Below are 24731 nucleotides of genomic sequence, written 5' to 3'. Positions count from 1 at the left end.
TATTCCCAGGGTGATTGCAAACTGTAAGACTCACTTTTTCACTTCTTCGGAGGGAGCGGAGGACTGGCTCGACACCTATGACTGCAGGAGACAAGACTTCTGCCGCCGGACGGAGGGAACTGAGCTCTGAGGCCTCCCACGTCGTCGCCGTAGGGGGAAGAAGAAAACACAGACCCTGTCCTTTTGAACCCTAAGTCCAACCCCGGAACTGATACTGAGTGGCCAGTTCCAGGCCCTGCAGGCAGAAGCGGACATCAGCAGGACACAGGATAACGAGTCAAACTCGACTTCTGACCAGCAGGGACCGCTCAGTGAAGACAAACTTTCGGATTATTTTCTTGCTTCACAAGACTCCTGTGAACTGCCTCAGATCACTCCACAGACATCTAACAACATTGGCTAACCTCCTAAGTTTCTTTTCTCTCACATTTATTGCTGACCACACAGAAGACCTTGCCACCCTATATGCAAGTATAATGGACCTGCGCTCAGGCTGCATGACACGCATCCCTCTGCTCCCGCTGTCAGAACTGCACACTAGTGCTAGGGCCCTAGCTGGAAATGAGAGGCGGGATCATGGCTACAGTCAGGTCCTGATGTCAATAGGCAGAGAGTCCTTATGTCCTCCCCCTTTGTGGGTGCCTCCTATATGACATTTGAGCAGCAGCCCTGCCCACACTCATCTGGCCATTGGTTGGGGAAGCTACTAAAGACGGACCCCCACTAAATGACACCCCATAGATTGCTGTGCGCGACAGTCCCCCCTAGATGTTAGTTGCATGCTGCTTTTGTCATATGTTTGGACGTATGCCTGTTGCATACTCGCCCTCTTGGTATTTGTTCTTCTTTGCTTCCAGTTCACATGTTTGTTATGCCATCATCTATGCACTGAGGTACAACAGTCAGAATGTTGGCTCTGGGTGGGCACAGACCCTGGCACCGCCTCCACACATTATGCTTCGCTTCCACCCACACATTGGCCTGGTGAGGCCTTGCACGCTACTGATATTCGTACATTATGGCACCCATTAAGATAGGGACTTGGAACGTGAGAGGTATACACAGCCCATTGCACCAGTACGTCATCTATTCATATTTGAAACGTCATCACATACAAATAGCTGTCCTCCAAGAGACACACTTGACTAAACACAGGAGGTGGAGGGGGCAATTATACGCCACAGGCTATTCAGCATAGGCACGAGGGGTTTACTATGGGTGAGACAGGGGACTCCCTTCCGGGTGGTGGATTCCATAATAGACATGGAGGGCAGATACGTCATGGTCAAGGGCGCTCTGGACGGCCGGACGGTGATTATTGCATCACTGTATGTGCCTAACACCGATCAGGCCACTTTTCTGGAGATGCTATCTCATAAACTGGCTGCATGGCATGATAACCCCATGGTGCTAGGTGGTGACTACAACAGTGTTTTAGATGTCTCACTGGACCGCTCCTATCCCCCCTGCCTGGCACAGCTACACACTCTGCCATGAAAGCGTTAAACAACTGGGCAATACAGTGGCATTTATCCGATGCATGGATGCATAGAAACCCGCAAGACAGAGTGTACTCCTATTATTCAGGTGTGCATGATCTTCATGTACGCTTGGACCGTTTTATGGTGTCCAGTGATCTTTTGCTGTGTATTTCTGGGTCGCACTACATGGGGAGGACGCACTCAGATCATAACCCGCATGTGCTGGAGCTGGAGTGGGAGGCCAGGGTGCCGCCGATCCCTGTCTGGCGCCCCCAACCGGACACTTTACTTGACGCGACTTTTTGCGATTTGTTAGCTACCACCATAGCACAGAACTTTGATGAAAATGGGGCACAGCCTCGTCATCACTGCTGTAGTGGGACACCCTTAAGGTGCTTGTGAGGGGGCACTGTCTGGGAGCAAAAGCGGGCATCCTAGTGACGCTAGAGAAAGATCTCACCATTTTAGAGCGAAAGCTGCCATCCAGTGAACAGGAGGCGACTGAGGGCTCCTTAAGACTACTCGCACGCCACAGGGAGGAACATGCTCGGTTGCTAGAATGGCTACGCTGCCTTAATTATGCAGCGCATTCAGCGCGGATGAATCACATGGGGGATAAGGCGGGGCAACTGCTCATGTGGCTGATTCGCCAGGATGTGTCGTCAACCCCTGTGGCTTCTGCACGCACGACACGAGGGGTCACAGCATACACACAGCGGGACATACACTGCGAATTTGTGGCACATTGTCAGGACTTATACACATCCCATATGCTGGCTACCCCTATGTAGCTGCAACTTTATCTTGAGGGATCACCATGCCACATCCTACTCGGGCTCAGAGGGCGGAACTGAATGACCCTATCCTTCTGGAGGAGGTCCAGTATTGCATATTCTCGATGTCAAATGGGAAATCTCTGGGACCTGATGGTCTGCCAACAGAATTTTACAAGGCATACTAGCGCCACAGTTACTAAAAGTGTATGTGACGTCTGTCGATGACTCTACACTTACTGGCATGCAAAACAAAGCACTACTAATCTCTCTCCTCAAGCCTGGCAGGAACCCTGAGTTCATAGGCTCTTATCATCCGCTAGCCCTCCTGAACACTGACTACAATATCTTCGCATCGATTCTTGCTAAGCGCTTATCACCGTTGGTACAGGCACTGGTGCACCCCGATCAGAACGGTTTCATCCCCTGCAGATGCACCTCACTTAATATACGCAGGTTCTTCCGGGTACAGACATATGCGCTACACAGGTGGCCACGCTCTGGCTGCCTCGTACAAGACTTGGAGAAGGTCCTACTGCTTTACCAACGCCCCATTGTCATGGGCCAGGACAGGTCGGCTCATCTCAGACCCCATTCGAGTGAGGCGAGGGACACGCGGACACGCCAGGGATGCCCCCTGTCCCCGTTACACTTCTGACTAGCTATGGAATGCTGGCGATGTTACCTCGTAGGGACGGTGAAGCATGGGGCATCCAGTTGGGAGATGGGATGCATGCGGTCTCATTATATGCCGACGATCTGCTACTGTATGTGCGCGATCTACATGCCATCCCCATGTCCATAGCGGACACGCTCAAGACATTTGAGATGATGTCTGGCTTCCGGGTAAACTGGGCTAAGTCGGGAGTTTATTCTTTCAGCGAAGATACGGTTGGGATGGGGGTGCTCCTCAATGGCTCGGCTCTCACGTGGTACCGAGCCACATTCCGCTATCCTGGCATGTTCATATACAGATCACCTGCTGATATACTGGAAAGGCAACGTAACCAGAGCTATCTCGGCTGTTAGAGCCCAAGTGCAATTTTGGAAGTCACTCCCGCTGAACGTTATGAGCCGCATTACTTTGATAAAAATGATTATCCTCCCTAAACTATTATACTATTTTTCGAATCTTCCAATCTATGTCCCGCCCAAGACCTTCCGTGAGTTGGAGCGTATGTTCCGTGACTTAATTTGGAACAAAGGCAGGCCCCGGGTAGCATTATGGAAGCTATATGCCCCTACCAGCCAAGGAGGGCTGGCCGTCCCCAACATGGAGCTATACTACTTAGCAGCCCAGTTACAATGGGTGACAAAGTGGTTAAGCGGCAGGAGCCTGGAGGACACAGCAACCCTGCAGCAGCCCTGGACTCAAACCCAGATCTATCATTTATTCCACCCCATTGCCAAGCCTCCACGCCTATCCCAAATCCACCCAGAACTAGCGCATAAATGCTACAGAAGGTGCCTACACCTCACCCGGGAAGTCACCTTGTACGCCCCGATACTGCCACTCACGGGAACAACCAGAGGAAGTGCGGGCACCTCCGAGGAGGTCCTTACACACTGGCACACAGCTGGCATAGATACACTGGGCAACTTGTATGAGGATGGTTCCTTGCTCTCCTTTGAGGCGCTGATGGAAAACTATGATTTGCCGGCAGGGCAGTTTCTTTTGCACACCTCTCTTACAAGGACCCTATCGGCCGCCTGGTGGGGCATGACGACTGAACCAATGACACAACTGCTGTTGCAGTACTTACACGTAATGGGTGCAGGTTCACATATAGTACACTGGCTGGTGTCAGCTCTACTGACACATACATTGAAACCCATGCTGAGTCTTTGCACACGTTGGGAATAGGATAGAGGGCGACCGTGGTCGGAAAAAGAATGGAGCGTTATTCTAGACAGCTCCTCATCTATACCGAGCAGTTCTAAATTTAAGCTTATACAAACATACATTATACAAAGAGCATACCTCTCGCCCGATAACACGAACAGGTACTTCAACATTGCCACTTCCGCATGTCCGCAGCTTAATGTGAACCTTCTGCACATGATCTGGTCCTGCACCTCCTTACAACTCTACTGGCACGCAGTAACTACGGCACTTGATAATTGCACCGACATACCTCTGCCGCATACATGGGAAGTTTGCATATTGGGGCTATATGCCAGGTCCAAGAAAAATAGAGTCACATCCCGGTTTCGTGATCTGGGAGTGATAGTGGTGAAGCGATTAATCATAAAAGGGTGGAAGCACAACACCCCCCCCCCGGAATAGTCAGCTGGGAAAGATCACTCACGGTATGGGCACAGGCGGAAAGTACAACACTGCACAGGGAGGAAACAGCTTGGCTTCGCAAGTATCCGATAGCGCAACATTGGGATATCATACTCACTTCATTCACGCACAGGAATAACAAAGAAGATGGCAATGCCCCCCCCCGTCAGTACCTGACTTAAGCACCGGAGGCCCCGAGTCACTGAACGCGCGACACCTATTATTCCAGCCGTGACCTATAGCGAAGCCTATCTGAGGTCTGAGCCCGCCGCTGGGAGTCCTCCCCTGGTCCCCGACTGATTACTTAGTCTACCTAGCCCCTCATACCCTGCTTGAGTCATAGTGCACCCCTGGTGAGCAACCGTAGCATAAAGTACGAGACACATGTACACATACCCAGTCGTGTATTGTTTTTTTTTTTATGGAAGTTTGTTTAGCAAATATTTAGTTTAGTGAACCAGAATCTGTATGTCTTATTGACACATCTTGCAGATTTCCTAATCTATACTGAGGTGGACATGCATCTACAGCCCCCATGTGATTTGTTTCTGTACATTCCACGTAATAATTGAACAATAACGTATGAGACGCGACTATATGTCATGCAGATGTTACTATCTGTACATAAGAGAATGGAATGATGTAATGCGGGAAGAGAGTAGCATGTAACTGTTTACTAGCATAGTACACGTGTAGAGGCGTATTTGCCCATACATGATTTGTAGTCAAACTTCTGCTATGCACCTCTGCTATATGTACTCTTTCATAATGTTGGTTTGTATATGTTTGTGTGTAACTCCAAATGACCTCAGACTATTACAAAATTCAAAAATGCAATAAAGATAATTAAACAAAAATAAATTAAGGAGGTTACAAAAGTTCAGGTTGACTTTGCTTCAGATATGTTGCTGAGAGAGTGAATCAACCATCTCCTGTTATATTATCTACAGCACCAATGTTTGTAAACTGGAATGGTTCATAATTTAATGGCATTTCATAGGCACCACTAGCAAGAAGCCTAGACACCTTGGAATCAACCAAAGTAGAAAGGAATCCACTGCATCCACTGAGACTTAGCCAATGACAAATGGAAAATATCACAGGAGTGCTTTCACTCCATTTTGTGCAGGTTCCTCTGTAAATATTAATGAAAATTCTAAGCACACGAAAATAATGTCACAATAATTATCAAAGTGCGAAGTGTGAGCACAAAATTCAACACAGGAAAGTACATTCTTGTTCTTTTCTTTTATTCCTTGGATCTTCTAATAGCCGACACGTGTTTCGTCGCTTACAAGGGAAATCGTCCCACGACTTTATCAAGGCTGCACAGAAACAAGTGGGATAAGCGATGTATCACCTGATACACTATTAGGTGTACATGTTTCTATAATCTCACCCAGTGATAGGTGAAAAAGGAGCTCTCTGTAAATCTGTTCTGACATGCACAAGGTGTTGAAACAAGATGTTTTTATGAAATGTCCCGTTTGTAGCAAAGGATACAAATTGATATCTAACTTACCAAAAGCAAACATGGAGTGAGAAGCGCATCAGAAAATGTAATAAGAGACAAATCTCTGAGAAAAACTCATCCAAAAGTTTGTGAGAAACAGACAAGTCTGAGAACTGTGAATACCAATCTCTTGAGGATGCGAGTGGTGGCTAGGGGGTAGTGTTCAACCCTATATAGCCCAATGGTGGTTACGGGAGAGCATGATAAATACCTTTGTTCTCTTTATGTATATCCCTGTATAAAAAAATAAACGAAGGCCCACTAGTGAGCATAACGTTTCGCTAGTCAACAGACTGACTACTGTCAGAAAATGTAAAAGAAATCTCATCACCTACTTATTTTTTGGTGATAATTCCAACCCACAAAGGGGGTTCTGTTTCTTGCGACGTCCACTATAACAGTGCATATAACAGTACATATATCCAAAAGGTCCTAGTGTTTCACACAGTCTCTGATTCTATAACAAAATAATGCAAGAGAAGTCTCAAAACATGTTCTGTAAAAGTCAGTTATATTCACTAAATAACCTCTAGCTTCTAAAAATAACTCAGTTTTTAGAACATACCAAAATCTCCAAATGTTGCACAGCTTGCCATTCACTTTAAAGATAGAGTATCAATCTACAAATCAAACCCAATGCTTAATTAGAGGCTCAAGCGCCATATTAGTATCACAAGCCCCCATAACCACTTATTTCCTTCATTACATTAGTCAAAAGATATTTCATAGTGAGCGGTATAGACAACAGTATTTAAAGAGTCCAGATTCACGTCTCTCACACCAAATAAAACATTCTCTAAGCCGGCATCTGATCAAAAATAATATTAAGCAACACTTTGTTTCCTAGCGTCATATTAGATTAAACAAAGCCATAACACCGTCCCCTCCTTACCGTGATGCCTGGTGACTGGTCTGGGGATGTCGCTCCTCGTGTGAGTCCGACTACGGAACACAATCGAGATCTACTCTGAAAGTCTTAATATGCCGGCTTCGAAATCAGGACCCGTGGCATAAAGGAAGGACTCAAAGTGTTCCAACCTCAACATTACTAAAAATAAACAAGAGGTTCGACTTCCTACCCTCATAGTTGGCGACCATATTGGAAACTCACCGGGTGTTCAGTAGTGTCTCCTCTGTAAATATTACCTGCTTCAGTAGGAGAAATTTCTGAAGCCAAAAATATTGGGTATGCAGTGTTTCCAGACTACTCATAATACCGAATTTAATTAAGAGTTAACCCTTTGATGGAACTCCAAGGATAAGTGTAAGGGTCCACATGTTTGGAAAATGATAGATTTCTGTCACTGGTTTAAGCATTTGTATCGAAATTGAAAAGGAGTTGTGAGACACTTATGTGTTGTTTTATTTATAATGAACATTTGAACGTGTTATATAGGCGAGTGGTGGGTATTTGGTATTTATATCAGTCTGTGGGGATCTACTTAACATGTCTTAATACAGGGGTGGGTAAATGGATCTAAATCCAGTTGAACAGATCTCAAGTCTTTACAAAGACCTTTTATCATCTAACATGCAGAGCTGTCATGTTACTTAATTGAACTTGCTAGCATGTAATTTGTTAAGACAATACATAGGGTGTGGTTAATATTAGGCCTGGGCAGTGAACTTCACTCCATTCGCGGTGTGGGCAGAGTTTTCTGCACTTTGCACCCCACGGAGCTCGCGGAGTGCAGAAAACTCTGCTTTGCGATGTGCAGCAGAGTTTTTTCCCCGCTCGCGATTGTGAACAGTAAGTTCGCAATCGGGAACGGTAAGTTCGCGAACGCGTGCTGTCGCTCAGGTACAATTTCTACCCAAGCGGCAGGAATACCAGCACAAATTGCAGTTCGCACTGCACTCCACCACTCGCGGAACTTCGCAGAGTTTTTTGTAACTTCGCGTAGCTTAAATCCGCGAACAGCCTCGTCATCACTGCTGTAGTGGGACACCCTTAAGGTGCTTGTGAGGGGGCACTGTCTGGGAGCAAAAGCGGGCATCCTAGTAACGCTAGAGAAAGATCTCACCATTTTAGAGCGAAAGCTGCCATCCAGTGAACAGGAGGCGACTGAGGGCTCCTCAAGACTACTCGCACGCCACAGGGAGGAACATGCTCGGTTGCTAGAATGGCTACGCTGCCTTAATTATGCAGCGCATTCAGCGCGGATGAATCACATGGGGGATAAGGCGGGGCAACTGCTCATGTGGCTGATTCGCCAGGATGAGTCGTCAACCCCTGTGGCTTCCGCACGCACGACACGAGGGGTCACAGCATACACACAGCGGGACATACACTGCGAATTTGTGGCACATTGTCAGGACTTATACACATCCCATGTGCTGGCTACCCCTATGTAGCTGCAACTTTATCTTGAGGGATCACCATGCCACATCCCACTCGGGATCAGAGGGCGGAACTGAATGACCCTATCCTTCTGGAGGAGGTCCGGTATTGCATATTCTCGATGTCAAATGGGAAATCTCTGGGACCTGATGGTCTGCCAACAGAATTTTACAAGGCATACTAGCGCCACAGTTACTAAAAGTGTATGTGACGTCTGTCGATGACTCTACACTTACTGGCATGCAAAACAAAGCACTACTAATCTCTCTCCTCAAGCCTGGCAGGAAACCTGAGTTCATAGGCTCTTATCATCCGCTAGCCCTCCTGAACACTGACTACAAGATCTTCGCATCGATTCTTGCTAAGCGCTTATCACCGTTGGTACAGGCACTGGTGCACCCCGATCAGAACGGTTTCGTCCCCTGCAGATGCACCTCACTTAATATACGCAGGTTCTTCCGGGTACAGACATATGCGCTACACAGGTGGCCATGCTCTGGCTGCCTCGTACAAGACTTGGAGAAGGCCTTCGACTCCTTGGAGTGGTCCTATCTGGCGGCGGTACTACACAAGTATGACCTAGGGGACTACTAGATGAGCATGGTCCTATTGCTTTACCAACGCCCCATTGTCATGGGCCAGGACAGGTCGGCTCATCTCAGACCCCATTCGAGTGAGGCGAGGGACACGCGGACACGCCAGGGATGCCCCCTGTCCCCGTTACTCTTCTGACTAGCTATGGAATGCTGGCGATGTTACTTCGTAGGGACGGTGAAGCATGGGGAATCCAGTTGGGAGATGGGATGCATGCTGTCTCATTATATGCCGACGATCTGCTACTGTATGTGCGCGATCTACATGCCATCCCCATGTCCATAGCAAACACGCTCAAGACATTTGAGATGATGTCTGGCTTCCAGGTAAACTGGGCTAAGTCGGGAGTTTATTCTTTTAGCGAAGATACGGTTGGGATGAGGGTGCTCATCAATGGCTCGGCTCTCACGTGGTACCCGGCCACATTCCGCTATCCTGGCATCTTCATATACAGATCACCTGCTGATATACTGGAAAGGCAACGTAACCAGAGCTATCTCAGCTGTTAGAGCCCAAGTGCAATTTTGGAAGTCACTCCCGCTGAACGTTACGAGCCGCATTACTTTGATAAAAATGATTATCCTCCCTAAACTATTATACTATTTTTCGAATCTTCCAATCTATGTCCCGCCCAAGACCTTCCGTGAGTTGGAGCGTATGTTCCGTGACTTAATTTGGAACAAAGGCAGGCCCCGGGTAGCATTATGGAAGCTATATGCCCCTACCAGCCAAGGAGGGCTGGCAGTCCCCAACATGGAGCTATACTACTTAGCAGCCCAGTTAAAATGGGTGACAAAGTGGTTAAGCGGCAGGAGCCTGGAGGACACAGCAACCCTGCAGCAGCCCTGGACTCAAACCCAGATCTATCATTTATTCCACCCCATTGCCAAGCCTCCACGCCTATCCCAAATCCACCCAGGACTAGCGCATAAATGCTACAGAAGGTGCCTACACCTCATCCGGGAAGTCACCTTGTACGCCCCGATACTGCCACTCACGGGAAAAACCAGAGGAAGGGCGGGCACCTCCGAGGAGGTCCTTACACACTGGCACACAGCTGGCATAGATACACTGGGCAACTTGTATGAGGATGGTTCCTTGCTCTCCTTTGAGGCGCTGATGGAAAACTATGATTTGCCGGCTGGGCAGTTTCTTTTGCACACCTCTCTTACAAGGACCCTATCGGCCGCCTGGTGGGGCATGACGACTGAACCAATGACACAACTGCTGTTGCAGTACTTACACGTAATGGGTGCAGGTTCACATATAGTACACTGGCTGGTGTCAGCTCTACTGACACATACATTGAAACCCATGCTGAGTCTTTGCACACGTTGGGAAGAGGATAGAGGGCGACCGTGGTCGGAAAAAGAATGGAGCGTTATCCTAGACAGCTCCTCATCTATACCGAGCAGTTCTAAATTTAAGCTTATACAAACATACATTATACAAAGAGCATACCTCTCGCCCGATAACACAAACAGGTACTTCAACATTGCCACTTCTGCATGTCTGCAGCTTAATGTGAACCTTCTGCACATGATCTGGTCCTGCACCTCCTTACAACTCTACTGGCACGCAGTAACTACGGCACTTGATAATTGCACCGACATACCCCTGCCGCATACATGGGAAGTTTGCATATTGGGGCTATATGCCAGGTCCAAGAAAAATAGAGTCACATCCCGGTTTCGTGATCTGGGAGTGATAGTGGTGAAGCGATTAATCATAAAAGGGTGGAAGCACAACACCCCCCCCCCCGGGAATAGTCAGCTGGGAAAGATCACTCACGGTATGGGCACAGGCGGAAAGTACAACACTGCACAGGGAGGAAACAGCTTGGCTTCGCAAGTATCCGATAGCGCAACATTGGGATATCATACTCACTTCATTCACGCACACGAATAACAAAGAAGATGGCAATGCCCCCCCCGTCAGTACCTGACTTAAGCACCGGAGGCCCCGAGTCACTGAACGCGCGACACCTATTATTCCAGCCGTGACCAATAGCGAAGCCTATCTGAGGTCTGAGCCCGCCGCTGGGAGTCCTCCCCTGGTCCCCGACTGATTACTTAGTCTACCTAGCCCCTCATACCCTGCCTGAGTCATAGTGCACCCCTGGTGAGCAACCGTAGCATAAAGTACGAGACACATGTACACATACCCAGTCGTGTATTGTTTTTTTTTAATGGAAGTTTGTTTAGCAAATATTTAGTTTAGTGAACCAGAATCTGTATGTCTTATTGACACATCTTGCAGATTTCCTAATCTATACTGAGGTGGACATGCATTTACAGCCCCCATGTGATTTGTTTCTGTACATTCCACGTAATAATTGAACAATAACGTATGAGACGCGACTATATGTCATGCAGACGTTACTATCTGTACATAAGAGAATGGAATGATGTAATGCGGGAAGAGAGTAGCATGTAACTGTTTACTAGCATAGTACACCTGTAGAGGCGTATTTGCCCATACATGATTTGTAGTCATACTTCTGCTACGCACCTCTGCTATATGTACTCTTTCATAATGTTGGTTTGTATATGTTTGTGTGTAACTCCAAATGACCTCAGACTATTACAAAATTCAAAAATGCAATAAAGATAATTAAACAAAAATAAATTAAGGAGGTAACAAAAGTTCAGGTTGACTTTGCTTCAGATATGTTGCTGAGAGAGTGAATCAACCATCTCCTGTTATATTATCTACAGCACCAATGTTTGTAAACTGGAATGGTTCATAATTTAATGGCATTCCATAGGCACCACTAGCAAGAAGCCTAGACACCTTGGAATCAACCAAAGTAGAAAGGAATCCACTGCATCCACTGAGACTTAGCCAATGACAAATGGAAAATATCACAGGAGTGCTTTCACTCCATTTTGTGCAGGTTCCTCTGTCAATATTAATGAAAATTCTAAGCACACGAAAATAATGTCACAATAATTATCAAAGTGCGAAGTGTGAGCACAAAATTCAACACAGGAAAGTACATTCTTGTTCTTTTCTTTTATTCCTTGGATCTTCCAATAGCCGACACGTGTTTCGTCGCTTACAAGGGAAATCGTCCCACGACTTTATCAAGGCTGCACACAAACAAGTGGGATAAGCGATGTATCACCTGATACACTATTAGGTGTACATGTTTCTATAATCTCACCCAGTGATAGGTGAAAAAGGAGCTCTCTGTAAATCTGTTCTGACATGCACAAGGTGTTGAAACAAGATGTTTTTATGAAATGTCCCGTTTGTAGCAAAGGATACAAATTGATATCTAACTTACCAAAAGCAAAGATGGAGTGAGAAGCGCATCAGAAAATGTCATAAGAGACAAATCTGTGAGAAAAACTCATCCAAAAGTTTGTGAGAAACAGACAAGTCTGGGAACTGTGAATACCAATCTCTTGAGGATGCGAGTGGTGGCTGGGGGTAGTGTTCAACCCTATATAGCCCAATGGTGGTTACGGGAGAGCATGATAAATACCTTTGTTCTCTTTATGTATATCCCTGTATAAAAAAATAAATGAAGGCCCACTAGTGAGCATAACGTTTCGCTAGTCAACAGACTGACTACTGTCAGAAAATGTAAAAGAAATCTCATCACCTACTTATTTTTTGGTGATAATTCCAACCCACAAAGGGGGTTCTGTTTCTTGCGACGTCCACTATAACAGTGCATATAACAGTACATATATCCAAAAGGTCCTAGTGTTTCACACATTCTCTGATTCTATAACAAAATAATGCCAGAGAAGTCTCAAAACATGTTCTGTAAAAGTCAGTTATATTCACTAAATAACCTCTAGCTTCTAAAAATAACCCAGTTTTTAGAACATACCAAAATCTCCAAATGTTGCACAGCTTGCCATTCACTTTAAAGATAGAGTATCAATCTACAAATCAAACCCTATGCTTAATTAGAGGCTCAAGCGCCATATTAGTATCACAAGCCCCCATAACCACTTATTTCCTTCATTACATTAGTCAAAAGATATTTCATAGTGAGCGGTATAGACAACAGTATTTAAAGAGTCCAGATTCACGTCTCTCACACCAAATAAAACATTCTCTAAGCCGGCATCTGATCAAAAATAATATTAAGCAACACTTCGTTTCCTAGCGTCATAATAGATTAAACAAAGCCATAACACCGTCCCCTCCTTACAGTGATGCCTGGTGACTGGTCTGGGGATGTCGCTCCTCGTGTGAGTCCGAGTACGGAACACAATCGAGATCTACTCTGAAAGTCTTAATATGCCGGCTTCGAAATCAGGACCCGTGGCATAAAGGAAGGACTCAAAGTGTTCCAACCTCAACATTACTAAAAATAAACAAGAGGTTCGACTTCCTACCCTCATAGTTGGCGACCATATTGGAAACTCACCGGGTGTTCAGTAGTGTCTCCTCTGTAAATATTACCTGCTTCAGTAGGAGAAATTTCTGAAGCCAAAAATATTGGGTATGCAGTGTTTCCAGACTAATCATAATACCGAATTTAATTAAGAGTTAACCCTTTGATGGAACTCCAAGGATAAGTGTAAGGGTCCTCATGTTTGGAAAATGATAGATTTCTGTCACTGGTTTAAGCATTTGTATCGAAATTGAAAAGGAGTTGTGAGACACTTATGTGTTGTTTTATTTATAATGAACATTTGAACGTGTTATATAGGCGAGTGGTGGGTATTTGGTATTTATATCAGTCTGTGGGGATCTACTTAACATGTCTTAATACAGGGGTGGGTAAATGGATCTAAATCCAGTTGAACAGATCTCAAGTCTTTACAAAGACCTTTTATCATCTAACATGCAGAGCTGTCATGTTACTTAATTGAACTTGCTAGCATGTAATTTGTTAAGACAATACATAGGGTGTGGTTAATATTAGGCCTGGGCAGTGAACTTCACTCCATTCGCGGTGTGGGCAGAGTTTTCTGCACTTTGCACCCCACGGAGCTCGCGGAGTGCAGAAAACTCTGCTTTGCGATGTGCAGCAGAGTTTTTTCCCCGCTCGCGATTGTGAACAGTAAGTTCGCAATCGGGAACGGTAAGTTTGCGAACGCGAGCTGTCGCTCAGGTACAATTTCTACCCAAGCGGCAGGAATACCAGCACAAATTGCAGTTCGCACTGCACTCCACCACTCGCGGAACTTCGCAGAGTTTTTTGTAACTTCGCGTAGCTTAACTCCGCGAACTATGCCCAGGCCTAGTTAATATAAATGTGATAACAGGGTAGAAAGCAATACCGAATCAGACTTACCTCAAAACTTTCAGTCAAATGTAAACAACAGCTTCATGTGAATATTTGGGGCCTGATTCACAAAGGTATCTTACACTTTTGAGTAAGTTTACACTTTTAAGTGAGTTTACTACATTTTGGTATTCATAAACTCCAAGTGTAAGTTCCTACTTAAATTTTTTTTTTAAAAAGTCCAGCAGTATACATGCCAAACACTGGTAGTGCAACACCCGTCAAAAGAAAATTATGGAGGTAGGGGCTTAAAATAAAACCCCAGAGGAAATATTGTTAAATTAAATGAAACTATTTAATATAGTTACAAATATAAATAAATATACATTAATGTCAAAGGAATATTTAAAAATAGTACATAGGTATTATTTATTTTTGAAAACATGTTACTAGCCCATTTTGAAATAAAAACTAACGTAACAATATATTTTATTTAAACATAATTCAATTAGTTTTAACTAATTCTATACAGCACTTTTAATAATTATGAATTATGACTTGCTATTTGAGAGATCACTCAGTTTGCTCTATAGAATCTAGCCTTCCATTCATTTAAGCAATGTTTTTTGAAGGAGTCTCCGAAATCCTGCCTTTTCGCTGCACTCTGTGAAAGAAGAACGTTTCAAACGTCACTGGAGCCTGAGGGTGTTTGACAGGTCCATTATTCATTCTGCCATAGTCTCCATGAATGGAGATCACACATTATGGGTAGGAAAGGATACTTCACAGAGCTGACACATAATAGACGTCAGAATCATATTGTGACTAGTGAGTGAATAGTGTTCATTTATGCCCATTTCTATTTACAGAGTTTAGAGAGTTTTTCTCAGCAATCACAGATGACTACATCAACATGTGGGCTAAATGGGAAAAATGTCACATGAATTGTTAGTAGGGCAAACATGCAACACATGGGAATAACAATGAAAGTATTGCTTTGAATTGTTTAGATCCTATTATAACGTCTTAGTATGATACATACTTTATTCACTATAGCCCACAGAAACACATGCCACTAAATGTTTGTACATTCATTGTAATTTCTTGCCAAAAATGTTTATTACACCATATACGCATTTACCCACATCACGGCAAAGCACATCAGCCTTTCTAAAATGTGGGATGTTTGAGCCACTGACATACTAAGTTCATATGAAAAATTTGAAATTATTACTTTTACCATTTTCTGGTTAAATTGACCCAAAACGCCAAGCATACAAAAAAGCTCTTTTCATGATTGTAATTCTGACATAATGGGTATCCTATAGTACCCGTCTCACATAATAACAGGGCATGGTATTACAAAAGATGCATGGAAGCCTGCTGCACAAATGTACTTTTTCTTGGCGATAAGCTGGTGGGAGAGTTCAGAGGATTAATGCAACTATTGGCTAGGGGTGTGTGCACTCTGCATTTATGTATCTCCCGCAGACTGTCCTAATTCCACGGTCAGTAAAGTGTATACCTATGAGCTGGAATAAAGTGATGCCTACCATTTGCTGGGCATCCATATTTTAGTTTGTGTCTGCAGGTTCTGCATCACTTTCTATTATGACCGGTGAAATGTTCTTCTGCATTAAAGGACCTCCCTTTATGGGAGGTCCGTTAATGCCCATCCTCCCCAGATCTCAGGAACTTGGGTTCTTTCACTTTGTGAGGTGACTTATAATAACAGCTGGAGATGTGGGGGAGGGGAGACGCGAGATGCCATGTGGGTCATCTTGTTAATCGTTCAACATTCATCACTATCCCCGGGGCATGGGCTCAGTTCTCCCTCCTATTGATGTAATGTGGTGGTTGTCTCATTCAGCTGCCTAACCTTTTTTTAAAAAATTTCTTTATTAGTTTGTTATTCCAAATGTGCTGACCATGTACAGAAACAATAATACATCTCAACCACCTCAGCCGAGGCGGTGAACATTTCAAGAATAATACATGCATGCAATTAGAGCTAAGTACACGTCTGTTGAGGATTAGGGGTGGGCGGAATTTGCGAAATTAACTTTCGCAAATTATCGCGAAAATGTTTAAAATTATCGCAAACAAGCGGAAATATCGCGAAGATGCGGAAGTTTTTTTCCGCGATGTTCGCGAGATTTTCTGCATGGTTGCGGGTCGCCAATTTACCCATGTGGTTGCTTGCGGGCGCGGCCATCTTGTTTTGAGTTGTCTCGCGGTGCATGATCGCGAGAAGAAAGACGTGATCGCGCGACGCATGACGTCACTGCGGGCGCGAACTGTCGCGAGACAGCGCAAATGGCTAAAAACAATACAACATCTCATGGAGAACGCGACCGGATCAAGAAAACTTGTCGGCGAACGCAAGGATTCAGGTAAGGCAATCGCGCGCGCGCGAGAATGTATTATTTTACAGCGCGAGCAAGAAACAAATTATCGCCAAGCTGCGGAAACCGGAATTTTTGACATTTTCGCGCTCTCCGCGGAACGCAAAAATGTCAAATTATCGCAATTTCCGCGAACGGAACGAAATTTTCGCCCAGGCCTATTGAGGATTCCCAATCTACGTTGTTCGCTTTGTTTTAATGTGTTCCAACATAACTCAACTGTAATGAAACTCCCCCCCACCTCCCTTCCAACCCCCTCGTGAGCCCACCCCTACGCCCCCCCTCGACTCCCCCGTATAACTTGAGATCCGTGCATTTTAGTATTCACGCTGGGTGTCCTTGTGACTCTCCCCTTTGGCCTGGGGCTGTCCCCCCTGTGTAAGGTGTCTCCTCATCGCCCTCTTGTGTGGGTGGCGGGCCTGTCCGGCTATTTCTTGGATCATCACTACCCATGCCATTATTACCTCAGGCAGTTTGTTATCCCTCCTGGTGTTACGCATGTGCCCCTCCTCCGCCAGAGCCCACTCCCTCAAATCTGTCCTCCAGTTGGCCAGTAGCGGTCCTTGCTGGGTTAACCAATGGATCACAATATGCGGCCTAGCTATAACAAGTCCCAGAACAAGGAACCGCCTACTTGTAAGACAAGGATCTCGCAGAATCAGGCCCAGGAGACATGCGCATGGGTCCATGGCAATTGTCCACCCTGTTATCCTGGTCAGGTCCTCTAGGACCGCCATCCAGTACGTCTGGATTGTTGGGAATGTCCACACCATATGTGGAAAGTCCGCCTGATCGTGGCGACATCTGGGGCAGTGGGGATCCCTGGAACTATTGATGGCCTGAAGCCGCCTGGGTGAGAGGTAGGTCATATGTATTATGTTATACTGGATTTATTTGAAGCGATTGCATACTGACACCTTCCGCACACTCTCGTGGATTTTTTCCCATTCCCGTGGTGTGATCTCCTGCGGACAAACCCGCTGCCATTTCTCCTCTAATTTTAAGGGTCCAGTCTTTTTATCTTCTCTCAGCGCCCTATAGAGGTGAGTAACAAACTTCCGCCCCCAGCCATGGTAATCATAGTGACCAGGGTATGAGTGTGCCCCGGAGCCTCTGGAAACGAGGACCATAGTTGCTGTGCCCTGGCTGCTATTTTAGCATATTGCAGAAACTGTCCTGATCCCAGCTCAAAGGTAGCCACCGCCTCCTGATAGGTAATGAATTTGTTGTCTGGGTAGAGGTCTGACAGCATAAGGCAGCCCCCATCCTTCCATTTATCCGTTGACATAACCTGGCCAATGTGAGCAAAGGGCGGCATAAGCCAGAAATCCGCCTCTGGGGCAAATGGCCGTTCCCGGATCAGTCTTCGTACCACTCGGTTCCATATTGCAGCTAACAGCCGCACCAATGGAGGACTGTGTTCCCGTTGCCCCCCTGCTCGCCAGAGAAGTGCACCCAACTGTCGGTCCCCATATGTGCCTGCCATTAAGGACCTCTCCCACTAGGGATCTGTGTCCAACCAGGCTATAGCATGTTGTAGCTGTGACGCGAAGTAATAAAGTTCCAAATCTGGGATCTAAAAACCCCCTTTGCACCATCTACACTTCATGACCTCTAGACTAGTCCGGCATCGCTTCCCGTTCCATAACAGTAGGACAAGCAGTGCATCCAATTCCCTGAATACCCGATGTGGGACCTCAAAGAAGGAGCCCTGCATTGTGTAGAGACATCGGGGCATGGCCACCATCTTTATCAGTGCGATCTTCCTCATCAGGGAGAGTTTAAGTGTGTTCCAAAACCTGAAGACCCCAGAGTACCCTCCCCATGTTATATGGTAAAAGGTGGCCTCATTCCTACAGACACACACCCCTAGATATCGCAGTGTGTCTTCTACCCATGGAAGTTCCATCTCCGGGAGCTGGCCTCCATCCCATTCGTTCTTCAAGCCAATCGCGTACAGCTGTGATTTCGCTTTGTTGATGTAAAGCCCCGAGGCATCAGCAAATTGCGTCAGTATAGCAATCAGAGTCGGCAAGGACTGGGTCGGTCGATTCAGGTATTTCAACGCATCGTCGGCGTACAGCGATACGATATGCTCCGTACCTCCCACCCGTATACCCTGTCACTGGAGCGTCCCGCGAAGATGGCAAGCCAATGGCTCCATTGCCAGAGCATACAGCAAGGGGGAGAGTGGGCATCCCTTCCGCGTCCCTCTCACTATGGGCATGGTGTCCGACACGTACCGCCCCATGCGAATCCTTGCCACCAGTCGGATATAGAGCAGTTTCACCCAATTTACAAATCCCTCCCCCAGTCCCATTTTCAGAAGTACCTGCCATAGATAGTCCCAACGGATCGAGTCGAACGCTTGTTCGATATCTAGGAACACTAAGGTGCTCTGTTGGGCCCGTCCCTCCAATGATTGCATAAAGTGTGCGAGGCGGCGGATATTCCGCAGCGTATTCCTGCCTGGTATAAAACCAGACTGGTCATCGTGTACCAGCCGCCGAAGATATGGGAGGAGCCTACTTGCCGGTACGTGGCTGATGATTTTAAAGTCCATGTTCAGCATAGGGATTGGTCGATAAGAACTGGGGAGCAGGGGATCCTTCCCTGGCTTGGGGATCATTACTATCAATGCTTCCCGCATGGAGTCTGGGAGCACACCGCACTCGCTGGCTTCCGCCGTGATTTCTAGGAGTTTAGGGATCAGAACACCCCCATATTCTTTGTAGAGTTCAGCTGCTATGCCATCCATCCCGGGGAACTTAGAGGTCTTCAGGTGGGCTATTGCCGCCCGTATCTCCTCTCTGCTAAAAGGGCCCCTAAGGCCTCCTGACTCTCAGGGTCTATGCAAGGCAGTTCCACCTTGGCTAAATCAGCCTCCACAACCTCAGGGGCCATGGGGGACTGGGGCACGGAGTAAATTCTATGTAGATGGGTCAGGAATGCTTTATTAATCTCATGTTGTGTATATACTACCTGGCGCATTCATTTTTGAGTGTCAGAATCGGGTGGGGCTGTGTCTCGAATCAGACGCGCTAGCAGCTGTTCCGCCTTATCCCCCTCTGTGTACCAGCGGCGCCTGCTCGCATTTCCGTTAAATTTGCCTAGCGAGTCCCAGATGTCCCCTATCTTCCACCACAGTTCTGTCCATTTAGCCGGCCCCTCCCTGTTCGTGGGAAGCTCCTTCTCTAGGGCTGCCAAGCGCTCCTCATGCTGGCGTAGGTCTCGCTCCAGCACTTTCTTAACCCCCACCTTCGTGGACATACATACCCCCCGTATCACCACCTTCATCGCGTCCCATTTGATTGCCCTGGTGCTGGCTGTGCCCCAGTTCACCTCAAATAGACATCCAACCCGTTTGTTATGGCGTCTCTGTAAGTTGGGTCCCCAAAGGCTTCGGTGTTGAGCCTCCACAGCGGTACCTTAGATCTCGGCCGGCCTAGAGAGTACGTTATTAATAGCGAGGAGTGATCGGACAAATAGCGGGCCAGATATTGCGTTTCCGCTATCTGATGCGCCACCGTCCGTTGGATAAAAAAATAGTCTAGTCTACTATAGGTGTTGGGAACAGGTGTGTGGCATGAGTACACTCGACGATCAGGGTTGCGGTGTTGCCAGATATCCAGTAAGCCATAGTTTTTAAGAATCTGGCCCACAGCCTCTCTCATTTTAGGTTTGGCATCCAGCTTTGTGGGATGTCTATCTAGCTCCCCATCTAGGGTGCAATTAAAATCACCTGCAACAATCATTTCCGTGTCTGGATCCAGATCTAGTTGCCCCAAGACTCGGCCCACGAACCCACCATCATCGTTATTCGGAGCATACACATTTACCAAGCAGATACTGCGCCCATCCAGCGTCCCCTCCACCATCACAAACCTCCCATCAGGATCACTTCTAGTTTGTATTACCTTAAAGGGAACTCATGGTGCCACCCAAATAAGTGCTCCCCTAGCAAACCCCGAGTAGGATTTGGGGGCGCTAGGTGGCGCACTAGCGAATGGACGCCTTCGAGTGAGGCTCCCGCTGGACGGCGTTGAATATCCGTGCATTTATCCTAAATCGGCACAGCTGGGGCTCGAAATCGCCAGAGGAGAGACGGAGAGGTGTCCGGAGTGAGCTGGCCAAGGCTGAGTAATTTTAGAGGAGCGGGGACGGAGAAAAGGCACCCTGAAATTGGTAGCGGCGGCAACGGCCGGAGACGCTGGGACGCACTGCCAGATCCTGAAGACACGCAATGCCGCGGCTGCGATAACGGCCGTCGGCCGCTGACGCAGGCAGAGTGCGGGACGCTCCCGGAGGCCACCAAGACTTTGAAGCGGGTGTAGTGCGGGGCTGGACGGTGACCCACTGCTGGAGGTGGTGAAAGTGAGACCTCGGCGTCCCCTCCCCCACGTGCAGAAGTTGCGACTGGGCTTTGGTCGTCCCAGGAGCGAAGCGGGACCCGTGATCGCTGATTGCGGGTGTCGCGCTGCCCCCGGCCCCGCGGGGGCTGCAGTGAAGGACATCGGCCACCCCCCACCTCCGGAGTTGTGGGTGACGCGACGTCGAGATCTCCCAAGTACCGAGGGAGCAGAGTCGGGAGAGCTGGAGGGCGGGCGCGGTGCCGCCGTGTAGAGACATTGTGCCTGGAATAGATGGGGGTCTGAGCGTGAGTGCACCTGACCCTAGGCTTCTGCTTGGACTCCTGAGGAGTGCGCTGGACTGCTGGTGGACGCTGAGCAGGTGGGGTGCATATGGCGAGAGAGAGGTGGAGGGCGCGAGCAGCCTGATCTCCTGGTTCATTGTGGCGCAAGTATCTGCTGGGTCCCGCTAACATTCAGAGAGTGCTGTGGATACCGCTGGGAGCGGAGGGACGGAAAGACTGTGCTACTATACGTTGGACGATTGTACTGGCTGACCGGTGGAGAGCGATGGCTCGGGAAGGCTTGGAGGTAGGGTCGGCGCCACTTCCGGTCGGGTGGAGAGCTGCTTGCGCTCGGTCCATTTGCTGGGGTCAGCGGAGTGCACCGCCCGGGGATCAGGATGGGAAGGACTGACGCGAGGCAGCCCAAACTCACGTTTGAGGCTGCCAAGAAACCGACCAAGGCTGGGGAGGAGAATCGCGGCCCGGTGGAGTCACCTGGAGTGGTGGGAGGTCCGGTGGATGCGGCACCAAACCTACAGGAGATACTACGGGAAATGCGACAGGGGTTTGCGACGATCGCCGATAAGGTTGATAGGGTATCAACCCGGATGGAGGCGGTGGCGCAAAAACTGGATGCGCACGAGGAAAGGTTGACAGGGGCGGAACAGCGGATATCGGATGCCGAGGACAAGGTGACGCAACATACTTCACAGTTATCCAGAATGGACAACCTGCTGCGCATCATTGCGGCTAAAAATGAGGAGTTGGAAGCGAGAAGTCGGCGCAACAATGTACGCATCGTTGGTATTCCGGAGACGACGAATGTGGGTAAAATGGAGGAATAAGTCGAGAAGATGTTTGTGGCGGCAATTGGCTCGGATGCCTTTTCTCCCCAATTCATAGTTGAAAGGGCGCATCGGGCCCTTGGCCCCAGACCAAAGCCGGGAGCGCCGCCCAGGCCGATCATCGCCCGGTTGCTCAACTATCGGGACCGGGATGCTGCCCTACGGGCCGCAAGAGGCACGCGTTTTTTATCCTACGAGGGAAACTCCTTCACACTATATCCGGACTTCACTCAGATAGTGCAAGAGGAACGTAGGAAATTTCTGGCAGTAAAGGCTAAGCTGCGCAATTTGCAACTGGACTATGCACTGCTCTACCCGGCATGACTGCGAGTCACATACCAGGGTAGACAGAAATTCTTCACGAATCCTCAGTTGGTGGAGGACTTTCTAAAGCAATACAAGCGAGCTCAGCGGCCGGGGGCTGGAGAGGAGGAAGCCGCGGACCCCCTGCGTCGAGAACTGTTGGATGGTGAACCGTGAGTGGGGAGGCCCTTGACTACCTATTGTGTTGGACGAGGAGGTGAGATTGTCGCCCGGGCCCTGTGCCTGGGGTCCCTGACCGCGAGATATTGTAATGACCCTTGCCTCAGTTTGGTTGTTGCGGGATGAAGAGGTCTGGGGGATAGTTGAGGGATGCGGGGGTCTCTACATTATCGGGTGCCTTCATGACTGCAATGAATATGGACACATGTTGTCGGGGCTGGCTAAGGGATGATGTTGGTGGCTGACTGCGGGCCTCAGGTGCCTCTGCTTCTAGCGCCGTCCCCACCCCCCTGTATCGCCGGGCCGGACTACGCTCTGCGTGGGCGGGCTGGTGACCGTGGGGGAGTATTAGTGGTGCCACCTAGGTACGCTTCCCGATGGGAATCACCCTAGTACATGGTTGGGGATTGGGGAATGTATTTGCCCGTGTTCTTTGGGGCATGTGTGGGAGGGGGGGGGATGCAGGACTGGCAGGTTGGGGTTTGCTTCAGTGGGAGCGGGGTGGGATCATGGGATTCAGTTATGGTTCGGATGTTTGCAGTTCCAATATGGGGAAAGGAGTCTCGAGCTGGCTGTGGGATGATTGTCTCTGGAGGCGGGAGGTGGCAAAAAATGCAATGTGCTATTGACATAGTGTTGTGGGAGTCATGTGTTGAGGTGGCACTGGGGTTTATTGTGATGCGGGCTGTGTTCGGAGTGGAAGCGGCATGCGGTTTTGGGGGGCTATTTGGATTTTGGGAGGGTAACGGATGATGGCTGAAAGCGCACGCAAGTCAAAAGTCACGATCGTGACTTGGAATGTCCGGGGGTTGAATGACGCGAGAAAATGTAGGAGGGTGGTGGCGTACCTAGAGCAGCATCAGGTGCACATTGCATTGTTGCAGGAGACGCATCTTAGCCCCCGGGCCACTTACACATTTGCGAGCAAATGGGCGGCAGTGCGTAGCTTTTCTTCGTACTCAGGGTATGCCAGGGGCACGGTGATCCTGATCAAGAAAGGGGTGCCATTTGTGCGGCTAGGGGAACATACGGACAATGAGGGGAGATTTGTCCTGCTGTGGGGTAGGCTTGGCACTGACACGGTCACAATTGTAAACTGTTATGGTCCAAATGTGGATACGCCTGCCTTTTTCACCATGTTGTGGGGCAGGATACTCAACATAGGTTCCATGCATATTATCTGGGGCGGGGATTTTAACGTCACAATGACTTCAGGGCTGGATAGGTCGGATGGAAGCCCACGATATAACAAAGGTGCGAGGGACGCTGTGGCCGGAATAGTGGAGGAAGGGGGACTGGTAGATAGCTGGAGGTTCGTGCATGCTGGGATTCAGGAGGGGACGCACTTCACACCTTATGCCAACACTTGGGCCAGGCTTGAATATTGCTTTTTATCTAGGGGGTTGGTGGGGGACTTGAGGCGAGTGACACATTTGCCGAGGTCTTATTCGGATCACTGTCCAGTTCTGGTGCAGGTAGCGGTTCCAGGTTACGGTAGGGCAGCACCAAGATGGCGTATGCTGCCCACGGCATTGTTGGATCCACTATCCACAGAGTTTTTTCCCCGCAACAAGGGGTCGGTGGATAGTGTTGAGACCATCTGGGAGGCGTTTAAAGTGACGGTCCGGGGATACTACATCTCTAAGAGCTTTGGTGTGCTTAAGGCCATACGCAACTCGCTCACCAAACTGGAGTCAGAACTTGCGGAGCTGGAAGCCAGGATGGCCCGGGAACCGATGGGTCCTATCCACAGGGAATTCAGAGAGGTGCTCACGCGGTATGAGCAGGAAGCAGATAGAGAGTCCAAATTCAGGGGCAAACATTGGCAGGCCCGTCGATATTGTGAAGGAGAGAGACCAGGCCGCGCTTTAGCAGAGATTGCTAGGCACTCACAGGGCACCTCGCAGATATTGGAGATATGAGCACCGGGAGGGGAAATACATCAGGACACGAAAGGGATCTTGGGTCAATTTACCAAACACTATGCAGGGTTATATGCAGCAAGTGGAGGTGAGGAGGTCATACTTGGAGATTTTTTGGATGATGTGGCATTATGCTGGTTGAGCGATGAACATAGACAGTTTCTCGGGGGCCCCATTTGAGCTGGATGAAATACGAGAGGCGATTATGTCTCTGAGTAATGGTAAGGCGGCGGGGCTGGATGTGCTTCCGGCGGAATTTT

This window comes from Triturus cristatus, chromosome 11, assembly GCF_964204655.1.
Source record: "Triturus cristatus chromosome 11, aTriCri1.1, whole genome shotgun sequence".
NCBI classification, from domain to species: domain Eukaryota; kingdom Metazoa; phylum Chordata; class Amphibia; order Caudata; family Salamandridae; genus Triturus; species Triturus cristatus.
Note: the sequence above shows the minus strand (reverse complement) of the source record.